General features: G+C 42.4%; 1 long non-coding RNA gene across 1 annotated transcript; it reads right to left on the minus strand.

Moving 5' to 3' along the window:
* Positions 1-2,081: 2,081 nt before the first annotated feature.
* Positions 2,082-12,711, minus strand: LOC143437382 (uncharacterized). Its single transcript, XR_013106875.1, has 2 exons — positions 12,584-12,711; positions 2,082-2,422 (listed from the first exon to the last, which is right to left on the minus strand). It is a non-coding gene; the product is annotated as an uncharacterized LOC143437382 (long non-coding RNA).
* Between the last annotated feature and the right edge of the window lie 311 nt (positions 12,712-13,022).

Raw genomic sequence — 13,022 nt, forward strand, 5'->3', positions numbered from 1 at the left:
TGGTGAGGGGGAGAAGTAGAAGAGGGAAGAAGACAGCGAGACCAGGGGGTTCTGCCTGTTTTATATGGGCGGTGACATAGCCTCTCCCAGGTAAAGGTGAAGTAGCCAGGTGGCTTCTGGGAATGTATGGCTGTTGCCTTGGCAACGCTGTGGGGGTCGCCTAGATGTGATGTCACTGGGTTCAGAGCCTGATTCCAAGAACCTCACAATAGTTTATCTGTAAAGTGGACTGAAGTAACCCTGGCAAGAAGCAACTGGCTAGAGCAACTGTATTCCACTATGACAGCACTTTTGTTTACTCTACAGTCAATTTACAAATACAACTGTGATACAAAGAAATAAACTATACAAATGAGAGCCACCTAAGAACGAAATTAGTGGGTAGAGAACTTTAGCCTTTTCAATAACCATGGAGATAAAGCAAAGGATAAAAGTTAACTTATAATAAGTCTTTAGCCTTAAAACAAACTACAAATCTGTTTTAAGTTCAAGCCAACAGAGGCTAGCTAGCTATGCAGCCAGAGCCTATCTCAAACACACCAATCACCAAAATAAGTGCAAGTGCCTTTGAGTGATGTTTAATCAATCCACTTACTGTAATTATATCCAGATGTAAAGTGCTACCTTACCTTCACTTAGAGTTACAAGAAATATTTGTTAGCTAAAACAAATATACAATGAGTTAATGGGTGTGCACATTTACTCACATGACATAACTCATGATGTGACACAAATGCAGAGAAAGCAACCTGTGGCAACTCCAGGATAAGGTGAGATAAGCTTAGTTTGGACCAAGTCCTATCTCTCTTCTCAGTACCTTTTCGCTTACCTTAACCACCAGTTTTCTACTTAGTTACTTACAACTGAGGACATTAAGTATAGTGGAATCCAGGGACATCTGCAATCAGTTTAATACCTGGAACCTACACAGAAACCAGACTCCTACCAGATGCCCCTGACCTCCACTTGTTGAGGTTTAGTCTGTCACTACGTATTATAATGCTAACTGCAGGCCCCCAAGGCCTGACTGTCCCAGAGACAAGAGAGTCCACACATAGACCCAAGTGATGCTATTGTGATGTTTTCCCCAAATTATTTCCAACTGCTGAATAGAGATGCCAACAGTCAATACCTGATACTTGGACAGAAGAGACAGAAGTAGGTTTTTACCATTCCAGGACTTCCCCTGCATCAAAGAAGAACCTGGAGGGGAAAAGAAGATAAAGGGAGGAAGAAGCTGAGGGTTAGGTTAGTTATAAAATAATGACCATGTAGGTTGGCTAATTGGAGTTAAAAGCAGCTTAGACAAAACATGGCAAATTATATAGTGGGATTATTGGCTGGGATAGAGACATAACAGCTAGAGGATCAATAGCTGCTTTTATGCTAATTAAGGCTTATTTTAAATATAAAGGTTGTATGTGTCTTTTATCTGAGAACTAAATAGCTAAAGGCAGGGTAGAACCCCTGAGTTGGGATTAAATAATTTCTATAACATCCACATACACAACTCCTGCACACTCACACACATAAAAATAATAAATGTAATTTTTAAGATTTATTTATTATATTTGTATGAGTATACTATAGCTATTTTTAGACATACCAGATAAGGACATCAGATTCTATTACAGATGGTTGTGACCCACCATGTGGTTGCTGGGAATTGAACTCAGGACCTCTGGAAGAGCAGTCAGTGCTCTTAACTACTGAGCTATCTCTCCATTCCAATAAATGTAATTTTTAAAGAGGGTTAAAGCACTTGTCATTAAGCATGAGGACCCAAGTTCTATCACCAGAATCCCTGTGGTCTGACAACCTCCCTACTCATTGTCCTCTGACCTCCATATATGCACATGCACACATATAGACATACATACACAGAATAAAATAAGGTCATTATAAATTACTTACTTTATTTATTTATTAAAGGTTTTTCCCATCATCTCTTCTTGACCCAGACTCACTTCTGTCTTTGGTTGATGTAACAGCCTGCAGCCACAAGTCAACTGGGTTCACCTGAAAGGGGGGCTGGGAATGAAAGGGGACAGAGGGCGTGAAGAGACAAAGCCAAGACAAAGTTCTCTGATCAAGGCTTGAAATTTAATAATTGGCTTTCACATATAAAGGGAAAGGGGAAGCCCCACCCCCCAGAGTCTCTTCTCCGTTTAGCCCAGGGGCTGGGCAAGGAGATAGCAGTCTGGGAGGTGTCAAGGATAGCTCAGCAGTGTGGATGAGGGGTGTGCATCCTTAATCAGGGGCCAGAGGTGTAAGGAGCAAGCTCAGCAGGCAGTCCATTCAACTCAACTCCAGTGGCGGACTTCAGGTCTCCAATGCAGGCAGCTTCCCAGGTCCTTCCTTATTTGGATCTCTAGTGGTAAACAGCATGTTCCAGCCAGCTCAACCTAGACTGGTTTGCAGCCTGGGGGAAGGGCACAGGTTGACATAGCTTGTTCCCCACATCTACCTTTCCTTTCCTCATGCCTATCATGTTCGCATGTGTTTCTCCTCCCTTAATGTCCACTTTTAAATCTATATTAAATGCTTTATAAACTACAGTTCTGGGGACTAGACAGATTGGTTCCAGGTTAAAAAAAAACTTGCTGCTCATGCAGCCTGGAGTCCAAATCCCAGCATCCTTCAAACACATGTGACTACAGCTTCCATGAATCAGACAACATCTTCTTAGGCAGAAATAATGAAAAACTGCTTGTAATTTGGAGGAACATATGTTGGACTCTAAGGATCCAAACCCAAACCCACAGGAAGCGCTCTTTCAGAGATACTCACGGAAGGGAGTCGCTGCAATCGCATGAGATTTATTTGATGAATAGGTGGAATAACAGTAGCCGGTGCACCGGGGTCCCTCACCCTCAAGCGAGAAAGAGGAACCCCGAGTGACCAAAAAGGATGGTATATATACAAAGTTCACAAAGACAGTAAATCGCTTCTTAGACAATAAAAGAGATTTCAAACATCCGTTCCCAAACCTGGTTTCTATCTAGCCCTCAATTTACAACCAGGCTATCCTATTTTACATATGTATCTTGTTCCTGGGAGAATTCCTTTGAAGTGACTTCCGTTTACCCAGGTGTTTTATTGCCTCTATCTTGGGTCTTTTGTGCTTTTGAAATGTTTATTCAAGCCCTTGGAATGCACCCCAGGGGCAGCTAACACTTGAGTGTAAATTGAAACTCTGAACCTAAGAAACTCTCACGTTGAGACCTAAAATTTCATTTTTACAATTTATTCTTACACATACACTTACAAATATATGCAAAACTTTGTCCTTTTAAAATGTAGCTCACAAAAGACTTAGGATCTGGGTCATGAGTCACAGAGAAGTAAGTAAATATCCCGGTTCCTTTGTACTATGTGACCCAAGCAAGTACTATTATCTCTACAAACCTGTTTCTGAAGGTACCAAAATTTTACAGTGCTTTTGAATATTAAATGGGAAACCACTTAGCAAAGAGTTCTGGAACAGAGCCCATACATAGTAATTTACCAATTATTATTAAATTTTGGAACAAATGTTAAAAAGACAAGCAGTGTTTCATTTTCATTTTTAAGTGTCAGGCACATGGCTTAGAATCCTGACTTAAAGTTGAGACTGAAATACAAAAGAAATTATAAAAAGCCATTTGCCAATGATAAATGATAAATAAAATATCTAGTATTATGGAAATATAATTGACATAGGCAGAATCATGAGTTTGTAAGAATAATTTGATGCATAATCTCAAGGTTTTTATGATTAAATATACGATTTCATTTTCATAAACAATAAAGGAAAAAACAACACATCTTAAAAAAGGAGAGCAAATGTAAGTATGTAGAATATCCTAGGTTGCTTTACGCTCTAACTTGAGAACCAAAATATAACATGTAGGAAAAACTCCTTGTACAAACTGGTAGAAAACATCACACTAAAGATGATAAAAGACCTCTCCTTCCTGAACACTTCAAAACACAGACTTCCCTGAGATCTTCGAGTTTTCCTGTCTGGAAACAAGAAGGCCCAGTAACTTTGTCCATCACCACAATCGTTTTTCCAGTAGAACATCAAAGCAAAACCTAGGAAAGCCACTCTGATGGCTTTCTCACTCTCAGCACATTTTATTTTATTCTAGACATACAGGAAACTATTTAGAAAGTCAAATAAACTTTGTTAGGCAACAAACTTTTGAAGACCCCCATACTCAGGAGACCCTTCCTCAAGCCTCCAGATTGCGACCACCCAAAAATCACAAGAAACCATACCTGGATGCAATCAGCAGAGGTTTATTGGGGGGGAGTCGGCGGTCAAAAACAACAAGCTCTTTAGCTCCAAGAGCAGGGTTTTTGGCCCCGTGTGGTGGGATAAAGGGTCTTTTATAGCATGGGGTGGGGGGAGGAAGGCATTTTCGTGCGCTTACACATGAAAGGTTGTTTTACAAATTTTGAACATAGCACTAGGAAGACCACGGGAGGGGTAACCAAGAACAGTGGAACATTTCAGAGAATCTAGCCCAAATGATCTAGAGTCATGTGAGATCACTCTGCACACTCATCCTTCTCAAAAATGTGGTTTTCACCATGGTATTGTGTACTATTCTGCCATTTCAGATTACTATCTTTACTTTTTCCAGCTATAGGGCTATGGCCCCACCTAGGTGGTAGCATCTTTATCTGTAGTCAGGAATGCCTTCCTGCCTTGGGCAAGGCTTGGGGAATGTAATCCAGCAAGTGTCCTTCACCTGGAATGTGAAGGCCTGAAATCTTATTTTCAGTTCCGAGTTCTGTAAGGCGGAAAAATCTACACATATTTCATAAAATGGCCTTTATAATTTTTCACTCTACACTTTCACTCAAAAACAATATAAAGACGAATTCTATTTTATCTTACGGCAATAAAAAATGTTGTCAGAAGACAGGCAATGGTAACACACTTTTTATCCCAGCACTGTGGATGCAGAGGTAGGTAGGCAGATCACTTGAATTTGAAACCAGCCTGATCTATAGGCTACCAAGGAAAAGGCAGGGTTTCACAGAAAAACCCTGCACCAAAAAAAAAGAAACAACATTTTTGAAAGTGTGGGTTGTCTGCTTGTTTGATTTTAAGGGTTAGGGAGGTGCTCAATAAGTGCAGTGCTGCTCTGCCAGCAGAAGGGCCTCAGTTTAGACTCTTATCCATGGAAAATCTGCTTCAGTGCTGCCCGTTTCTATCCACTCCAACACTTTGTCTGACAAGACACAGATCCTAGGAGTCAGCCAGTCCAGCCAAAATGGCAAGGCCAGGTTCAGTGCTTGACTCTAATATTAATGTAGAGAACAGTGGAGGACATTGGGCATAGTCCTAGGGCCTCTACACACAGCATAGAAAACTCAGACCTATGTTCTTTAGCATGTATTAACTCAATTCCTCACTATAATGCTATGAAGTAGGTAATACTATAGTCATCATATACAGCTGAAAAAATGAAGCACCAGACATCATTAACCAGTCCAGGCTCAAGCAATCAGTAAATGGGGACCGGCAGGATCTGGACTGAAAATGTCACATGTTCAAATCAACTACAGGATCCATTTAGTTAGAAATTTTTACCAAGAGCCTATTAGGTACCAGGCACAGTTCTAAGTACTAGGGATAAAATTATAAATAATCTAATGGATCTCTACGATGTAGTTAGGGAGAGGAGAGCCACAAAGTCTAATGGGAATAAATAACAAGTGAAAAGTGTATCTAATAATAAATACAAATGAGAAAAATATTTAATTTAATACCAAACAAAAGAGTCAAAAATAAAAAAAAAGAGAGACTTGCTTCTATTTTAGGAATCCGGAGTTCTCTCAAGTAAAGAACAGCAATAGAAGACAAAAACAACTACCACCAGTACCACCAGCCAGAAGAGGTGTCCAGTGTATCTGCCTGGGTAGCATCCTGAAGCCCAATAGTTAGAGTCACGGGGTAAGGCTAAGGGTAACTTGGCAGCTGCCCTGATGGCAGGGAGGAGCTTAAATTCAATCCTGTAAGTAACTCAGAGCTTTACAAAGAATTTGAGAACAAAAAGTTCAATCCATGTTCTTTTTCAAAAGAACTTGGAAAAGATCATTCTTATTATGTGAGGCATAGCAAGCAAAGTAAGGACACCAAATGACAACACTAATCCCACAATCTAAGGAAGATGACACTAGAACTTAAGACTTGCTTTTGTATAAGGTTTACAAGGAGATGAGATATTAAAAGAACCTACAACTTGTCTCTCAATAATCACTTTTCTCATACTCTCAAGTTCTGTTCAAAGAAAATTACATTTCTAAATATCTATGAATACCCACATTGTTTCAGTTGGCATTATTGTTACTAGAAAAGAAGTAAAACGTATTTTTAGTTGCTTTTTTTCCAATATTCTGCTTAACTTACCCTGTGACTTATTTTGGTTTTTATTAATGGAAACTATGCAAGGCAGAGAGAGAAACCATACACTGGAGGTGAGTCGTGAGAGGAAGCTGGAGAACCGCAGCGCAGGCCCCTGGGACACCTTCCCTGATCTGCAAAAGCTGGAGGAGCAGATGCTCCCATGCACAGGGAATGAATGGCCTGGGTAGTGAAAGGTCCGGGACTCCCCAAAAAGGGGTCCATTTAAGTCACAGGATAACAAGCACCCAAAGGACACACGAGAGACCGTCTTGCTGTAAAATACATGAGGTGGTTTATTATATCAGAGCTCTGGGCCAGCCCATATCCCCATATCTCACATAGGGGATAGAGGGACTGACCCTGTGGCTCAGGGGCATAGCGCTTATATATGGGCGGGGTAGGGAAAAATCGAACTTTCGCGCGGGTGCACAGGATTGGTTGTTTTACCTCTTTTGAACACTAGTAGGCCGTACCATGGCGCAGGGTGTAGTTCTTCCCTTGGCCAGTCAGTTTCTGGGATGTTCTTAAAAGGCCTTTGTACTGTAACTCCCCCCTCCTCTGTAACTAATTAGATGGACCCAAACCTGCTGGCAGGTGCTTTTCTGCCCAAGGTCTAAGGCGAAAAATTTACACATATTTCATAAGATGGCCTTTATAATTTTTCACTCTACATCCCCACCTCTTCCAATTTGGTTATGTTTTTAATCATAAAAACTCAATTATTAATAACTCTATTTTCAACTCTATTTTTTCTGATTTGGATCTTTAGAAAAGTTTAAACTCCAGTATCATAATTACCATTTTCTTGACCCAAAGTCTTACATTGGTGGCGCAACACAAAAAGGTGAACAGCATTTATTATTTTTTTTTTTTTAACAAAAGTTACTAATCTATTTAAAATGTAGGGGCCTATGGTTAAAAGCAAATGTAAAATCACAAGTGGTCCAGTAAGGGAGGATTGAACCAACTCTCAATTTAACATTGTTGTGCCTCTCTGTGTCTCTGGTGTAACCTTTCTCTGAATTTACTCTCTGGTCACTTTTGAATGGTCTACATAATAGTAATATTTTTCTTAGAGCAGCACACAGACTTTTTCCTTTAAGAAACAGCAAGTCTAGTAACAACTTAACTTTGTTGCTGACTATTCTAGGGCTCTCAAATCTATATCAGTGGCAGCTCTCAGCTGATGAAAATAATGAGGTGTCTGTATCAATGTAGTTACACCTGTCTCTATACCTATGGCCACTCCTAGTCACAATGTAACAGCTAGAGTCAAGGAAAATAGGCTCTCTGCAGAATCATCTAGGGTGTATCTCAAACTCAGTTCAAGAGTACCTGCGGGAACTAGCTGGACAAGTATATAATAATCTTTGACTGCAAGCTCACCATTTATCAATCTTAGGAACTAAGTATCTGTTAACAGGGCTTCTCGGGCTCTATTTTATTTGCTAGGTGTCTCGAAACATTTCTATTGCTTTGGAACACACTCTCAAAGTTGTCCTCTGACTTTTACACATTTTGTGGCACAAAGCTGTCTACATATATATAAAATCACATATATAATAAAGAGAAATTGTAAAAGGAACAAATCCATATAACTCTAGATTCACATTTCAACTTCAATCTTGTAATTACAAGCTGTCATTTAACCTTGGGTGTATATACCCTAAGCCCTACCCTCTAAGGCAGCATTACCCCAGTGTCTCTAGGGTGGGATGTCTCACGAGTCAAGGCCTGCAGTTCTTTAGTCTTGTAGGATAGCAGGCAATCTTGAGCTAAACAGCAGGAGGTTGATCTGGCATCTGGATGTTCAGGCACGTGCGTTGGTAGATTCCAAGGAGGTCCGATGGTCAGCAGCACCAGGAAGTCTCTTAGTAGCCTGAAGAATCATTTCTCACACAAAAGGGACATTCTGGGCGTGGAACAAGGACAAGGGACACTCTAGCCAGCGCCAGTTCCCAAGGGTAGTTTAATTTTAGGGTCCTGTATATTTTTTCTACCTGTCCTGAGCTTTAAAGACAATATAAACATTGGATCTTTAATTCCTGACTTACCTTAAAACTGCTCTCTGATCTAATTACCTAGGACACTTGAAACCTCGAGAAGGTCCCTATGCTAGGCTGTTTTCTCCTAGGTATTTCTTATCTACTCTAAGTCTTATTATTTCTCTTATACGCTTTAAGTCTCTTGGCGGCTTGGTTGTATTTATATCTTAAGAGTCCATCTGTGTATTTAGCCTGGTAAATCCTTTGCTTTTTGGGGAGTATAGTTCTCCCTTCTTGTGTGCACCATTGTCTCTTTTTCTCTAGATAGTATCTGGCAGGATGGCTAGCAATCTGAGTTCTTTTTCTTACTCTGTGCTTTAAGTGAGGCCATCTCTTAGGCCCACAAGTGGAACAGGCTGGAACAAGACACTTGATCTGTCCGGTTATTGCCTCAGGCCACTGAGTCTCCTCTCTTTTGGTGTCCTGGGCAACGAGTACTCACAGTTGCTGGCTTCATCAGGGTTTCCTCTCTTGGTATGTAGTCCTGCAGACATGGGCTGTGGCAAAAGCATACCTGTTGTCCATGCAGATGTTAGTCTTCTTGTCAGCCCCAAGTTCCAAGGTTGTTCTCTGCACCGATGATCTCAGGGGTGGGGAGTCAGTCCAGATGACATTTGTGTCCACCACAGTAGTGCTGGCTTGCCTCTGACCAGCATGGAGAAAACTGCTCCCGTCTGTAAAGCACGTTACCTCGGCTCCCGGCTGGAGTCAGTAGGAGGAGCCTTTCCTCTACCTGTGAGTTCTTGTCAGTTAGTTGCAGCCTGTCTGGGCCCCAATCCTGGGGAGTAAGTCTCAACCCGACAGAGGGTAGGAACAGTCTAGGATGACCATAAATGAATGGGATACCCAGCCCATCTCTTAGTCCACCATTTTCGGGTAGTCCATAAATATATTTTGGCCCATTGGCCTGGAAGAGGACCCTGTCTATCTTAATTGCTGTCTCCACACAGAGCTAATATCTTTATTATCTGGGATGTTTTTCAAGGCCTGGGATTTCTTGGCCCTGGCTTCTATTTGTTAGGGCACTCTTGGACCCGAAGCTGGCTCCTTCACTCGAAATGTGCACACTGATCTTTTTTAAAAGGACTTTCTTATCTCCCTTTGATTAGAGTCCCTCTTCTCTGCTTTCTGTAAATTCTTTCCCTGTCACCTTTCTTTTTCTTCCTCTCTCTAGACTTTTTATCTTTTCCACTCTTTTCCTCTAGACTTTCACAGCAACTTACAGTAAACCTTTTATCTTCTAATCTCTTCTCTATTCTTTTCTTTTAGACTTTCCCAGCAACTTCTCTCTACTCCTTAACCTTCTCTCACTTGCTATTATCACCAATAATTTTAACCCTGTCTATGATCCCATCTATCTTATCTTTCTTTTTTTTTCCTTTTTCCCTGATATAGAATAGTATATTTCCTAAATCTTTCAATGACTCATTTTGTAGTCTCTCTAGCCTCTGAAGTCTTGTCTACACTGACAGAATGTCTCTAGCTCTCTCAAGATCTGTCAATGGAATCTGGCGTGGGCCTTTGGGTGTCCCTTACCTTCTGTAACCCACTGTTGACCACAGCCTGATCAATTGATGGGGTCCCCATGTTTGAGGGAACATTCTTTCGGTGTCTTCTCTTGTTCTCTACTCCTGAAGGCCAGAACCTACAAGGGTCTTATGGAAGAAAGGCTCTTATCTTTTTTATTACTTTGATCACCTGTAAAAGCAGTAAATAGTCTTTTAGGACTCTGTACAGACTAATGTATCTGTGAGGCTGCATGACTGTTGTTCATATCACACTAGAGACCACAACCTAATTTAGTCTGTAAACAGTACCTTGTCCACAGGTGTAATGTGAGCTCACCTCTGAAGCTCTAAGAAAGAAATCAAATCAGAACAAATAGCCTTATCTGTAGCATTTCACAGTAAGAACTATTACGATGTTAAAGATTTACACAGTATTAACAATTTTTAAAAGGCAACTTGAGTTACATTTGACACTTATTTGAATTTAGCTTGTAACAAAATAGAAACTTTGGTCATAGTTATATAAAAACCTTTTAAAGAATTATTTCTGATTAGAAAATTGTTTTAGAAGTGATATATAACAAGAACGATAAAGTAAACATTTTTAACATATAAGCACAAGTCTTTACCACCTTTTTAATTTTATCTTGTCTGAACTCTCATCTTTGAACCAAATCTTAATGAAAATCTCATATAAGTAATGAAATTGTCTCAAACACTAATGGCTAGAAAATCTATCGAAACTGAAGCCCATATATATATTTCTGACTCAGGACAGCCTATAACTTTTAAGCTGTAATTTTAGAAAAAAAAAGCACTCTTTTACTTATTAAATTGGGAAAAATCATTATCAACTTTTATTTTCTATTGGTACCCTTCTTCTGGCCACAGAGTAGGGCGAACTATCAGTTTTTCTTGTGTAAATCAAGACTGTCTCACAAGTAAGTTTTAAACTAAATTAAGTAAGCGGTTTTAACCAGTTTTTTTCTTCTTTCTTTTTTTCTTTCTTTTTTTTTTCCTTTTTCTACCCCGGCGACAGGGGAGGGGCCGGCAGCCATCTTGGCTGTAGTTCCCTAAGCCACAGGGCCTGCTGGGTAACGTAGTTTTTAGGTTGGACACCATCTTGGAAGTGTCTCTAGCAGACAATCACTCGCGACCCGTGACGTGAAGAATGGCCTGAAGGGCCGGCGCAAACCGCCTGTTTTCCCCGCCTATCCGTGTTTACACAGCCTGCCCTGCCCGCGTTCACTGTCAGCCCACCCATCCTCTCGGCGGCGGGAGGGCGTCTCTCCGTGCCACATGCGGTGCCACGTGGCGCACGGTGATTGTTTAAAGCTCGGCTCTTTCTCCCCAGCGTGCAGCCGCGGGGAGAGGCTGCCACATCGCATTAAAAAGAAACTCAAAACAACATATAGACAACATATAGACAAAGGACATTAATATTAAAACATAGTCATCCGCGTCTAGACTTAAACAACCAGCTAAATTCGAGTCACAACGGGAAAAGTGTCCACAACCATCTCCCGTGCAGGGAGCACTCCAGCTCCTTCATACTGGGACATCTCCCAGATATTTGCAGCTTCAGGCCATTGGACCTCACGGTCTCACAACAGCAGCTGACAGAAACTAGAATCAAACCAGAAAACGGCAGCACACCCATTGGACCTCACGATCACACAATGGCAGCTGCCAGAAAAACGGAACCAGAACAGAAAACAGATGCAGCGGCGGGTACACCCAAATATACCTCACTCACACAGACACACAGACAGTACACAGACTTAAACCCACCTCCAAGGGGTCTTCGGAAGTCCTGGGGTAGCTGCGTAAGCCTGGACGAAAGTCTCCCGGTCAGGGAACCAAGATGAAAGGTCCGGGACTCCCCAAAAAGGGGTCCACTTAAGTCACAGGATAACACGCACCCAAAGGACACATGAGAGACCGTCTTGCTGTAAAATACATGAGGTGGTTTATTATATCAGAGCTCTGGGCTAGCCCATATCCCCATATCTCACATAGGGGATAGAGGGACTGACCCCGTGGCTCAGGGGCATAGCGCTTATATATGGGCGGGGTAGGGAAAAATCGAACTTTCGCGCGGGTGCACAGGATTGGTTGTTTTACCTCTTTTGAACACTAGTAGGCCGTACCATGGCGCAGGGTGTAGTTCTTCCCTTGGCCAGTCAGTTTCTGGGATGTTCTTAACAGGCCTTTGTACTGTAACTCCCCCCTCCTCTGTAACTAATTAGATGGACCCAAACCTGCTGGCAGGTGCTTTTCTGCCCAAGGTCTAAGGCGAAAAATTTACACATATTTCATAAGATGGCCTTTATAATTTTTCACTCTACAGTAGCACCAGCCCTGGAGGAAAGAGTGACTTACAACACTGTCTCGGGGGCTCAGAGTCAGGCCCGTGGGCGCACAGGTTGGCGAACCATGCAGTGCAGGCAGCAGAGGTGGGGTGGCCGTACCGTGGCGGAGAGGGAACCGCGGGTCTCGGTTACACAATTCGGCAGCCTGAGGTTCGAGGGCAGCACGGACCGAGATCTCCAGACTCCCTTCCATTCCCAGACCCATCAGTCCCCGAGAGGGTCGCTCACCTTCCACACCGCCTCAACACACCATACCTGGGCCTCGCTGTTGCCACCTCCACTCAGTGCCCTCACCACAGCCGGGAGGACGCCGGAAAAGGTAACCAGTCAGCAGGGCTCCAAGCAGCACCATCTGCACTGCGCTGCAGCCCTTGCTTCCTCAGTCGCAGCACCACCTCGAGCCTCCACAATGGCCCCGCCCCGCCCCGCCCCGCTCCTCCCCACACCAGGCTTCTCTAGGGCACCCTGTCCCCATCCTCTGAGTGACTGGGCAGCTTCAGGGAGAGCTGCTTGCATTCAGTATGCACAGTGTACAGGGGCTGCTAGGGCAGAGAGCTAGGTGACCCAGTCCGGGTCCTCCAGCCAAGTTGGGGATGGCATAGCTTTGGGGTCCATTGCTGGCTGGCAAAGGAGGCCTCTGTGGTATCCAATTTGAGACTCCATTGTTATTGCAATAATCTTTATTGTTGGAATA

Source organism: Arvicanthis niloticus, chromosome Y (genome assembly GCF_011762505.2).
Source record: "Arvicanthis niloticus isolate mArvNil1 chromosome Y, mArvNil1.pat.X, whole genome shotgun sequence".
Lineage (NCBI taxonomy): Eukaryota > Metazoa > Chordata > Mammalia > Rodentia > Muridae > Arvicanthis > Arvicanthis niloticus.